The following is a 2500-nucleotide window of genomic DNA, read 5'->3' on the forward strand; positions in this document are numbered from 1 at the left end:
CCTGTTCATTCGCTTACGGCCATACCACCCTGAACACGCCTGATCTCGTCCGATCTCGGAAGCTAAGCAGGGTCGGGCCTGGTTAGTACTTGGATGGGAGACCGCCTGGGAATACCAGGTGCTGTAAGCTTTTAATACCTCCTTTAGCCAGAAGAGGGCGCTGTTGCCTCACTAGTGGAGAAAGGACTGAGAGAAACAGGCCAGTGGAAAATGAAACATGATTTTATTTGGCAGTCTGTCCTCTTTTTTTTTGTTGCAATTTTCATCAATGTTTTCAGTGAGTATTAATACATATTACGCTCTCTGGAGGCTGTTTTCAAAGTTCAGTTTTACATTCAAAAAGTACATGTAGCCTACTTACGTAAGGACTACTGCATTAACATATTTTAATTACTTGTACTTAGGTTACTCTTTACTTCCCCACAACACTCTGGTAGCCATATTATACATTTGATTCAACTGGAAATATTCACCATCATTATAAATGTTTTCACATCAATAATAAACATTTACACCAAATCAGGAATTATTATAAATGATTACTATTAAGATTGAATTTAAAAAAAACCTGCAAACAAGTGATGCTTACTTATCAATCAATATTTTTTCAGAATCAATTGACAATTTTTCAGAAGTTGACCATTTTGCATCGTCACTTTTATTGTGGATTTATTAAGGTTTTCAATACTGCAAACTTGTGAACAGTGAACAGCAGAAATAAGTTTAAATGTTGCATTAAGGCACACAAGATTTAGGATTATTATAGTAGCCTAAGCAGTGATTGATTAAGATATAAGGGACAACTCGAAATTATGTTTTTATCACCACTTACTTGTTTTGAGGTAATCTTGAATGACAAATGAATAAATCAGCCATTGCAATGTTTCATGTAGAAATCATAACCCTGTGGGGCATACATATTTGATCCCCTCACATTCTCCATTGTAACTAATCATTAAAAAAAACAATCCTCCATTAGGAATCACAAAGGAACACTTACTAATAATATGAAAATTCATAATTATTACAATCAGTCCCTATATATGCTATAGATGATCCCCAATCAAAATTCAGTGTAAGCTACTTTGTAGGAAAGTAGAAGCAATGATAGACAAATAAAAAAAGAACTGCAGTGCATAGCAGGAGGTTACAGCGCCCCCTGCTGGCTGAAGCAGGTATTAAAAGCTTACAGCACCTGGGATTCCCAGGCGGTCTCCCATCCAAGTACTAACCAGGCCAGTTTTGAAAGAGGGAAGTTAATCTTCACGGAATCGGTTTGTTCAATGTGTTTATCAGACGTTTGAACGTTCAGTTTGCCCGCAAGTCGTGAAACAAGTCTTAAAAACAAGCTGCAAGTCTTTAGTTAACTCCCAGCGTCAAAGTATTGCTGAATCTAGTAAGATTAAGTGTAAGTCTATCCATAGGCCCACACGTTTGAGTAGAAAAGTAATAAAATCAACTAGGTCATAGTCACTTGCTCTAATTTTGGCGAGGTGTTACTTTAAACCTAAGTATGTATAAATAACCCTTTAACAACCTGTTCATTCACTTGCGGCCATACCACCCTGAACACGCCCGATCTCGTCCGATCTCGGAAGCTAAGCAGGGTCGGGCCTGGTTAGTACTTGGATGGGAGACCGCCTGGGAATACCAGGTGCTGTAAGCTTTTAATACCTCCTTTAGCCAGAAGAGGGCGCTGTTGCCTCACTAGTGGAGAAAGGACTGAGAGAAACAGGCCAGTGGAAAATGAAACATGATTTTATTTGGCAGTCTGTCCTCTTTTTTTTTGTTGCAATTTTCATCAATGTTTTCAGTGAGTATTAATACATATTACGCTCTCTGGAGGCTGTTTTCAAAGTTCAGTTTTACATTCAAAAAGTACATGTAGCCTACTTACGTAAGGACTACTGCATTAACATATTTTAATTACTTGTACTTAGGTTACTCTTTACTTCCCCACAACACTCTGGTAGCCATATTATACATTTGATTCAACTGGAAATATTCACCATCATTATAAATGTTTTCACATCAATAATAAACATTTACACCAAATCAGGAATTATTATAAATGATTACTATTAAGATTGAATTTAAAAAAACCTGCAAACAAGTGATGCTTACTTATCAATCAATATTTTTTCAGAATCAATTGACGATTTTTCAGAAGTTGACCATTTTGCATCGTCACTTTTACTGTGGATTTATTAAGGTTTTCAATACTGCAAACTTGTGAACAGTGAACAGCAGAAATAAGTTTAAATGTTGCATTAAGGCACACAAGATTTAGGATTATTATAGTAGCCTAAGCAGTGATTGATTAAGATATAAGGGACAACTCGAAATTATGTTTTTATCACCACTTACTTGTTTTGAGGTAATCTTGAATGACAAATGAATAAATCAGCCATTGCAATGTTTCATGTAGAAATCATAACCCTGTGGGGCATACATATTTGATCCCCTCACATTCTCCATTGTAACTAATCATTAAAAAAAA

The 2500-nt window shown here is 36.2% G+C and overlaps 2 non-coding genes across 2 annotated transcripts; both read left to right on the forward strand.

Moving 5' to 3' along the window:
- The first annotated feature begins 11 nt into the window (after positions 1-11).
- LOC136181433 (5S ribosomal RNA) lies at positions 12-130 on the forward strand. The gene has a single exon (XR_010667781.1). It is a non-coding gene; the product is annotated as a 5S ribosomal RNA (ribosomal RNA).
- A 1417-nt stretch (positions 131-1547) lies between these two features.
- On the forward strand, positions 1548-1666 carry LOC136181673 (5S ribosomal RNA). Its single transcript, XR_010668020.1, has one exon. It is a non-coding gene; the product is annotated as a 5S ribosomal RNA (ribosomal RNA).
- Positions 1667-2500: the final 834 nt, after the last annotated feature.

This window comes from Labrus bergylta, chromosome 13, assembly GCF_963930695.1.
Source record: "Labrus bergylta chromosome 13, fLabBer1.1, whole genome shotgun sequence".
NCBI classification, from domain to species: Eukaryota; Metazoa; Chordata; class Actinopteri; order Labriformes; family Labridae; genus Labrus; species Labrus bergylta.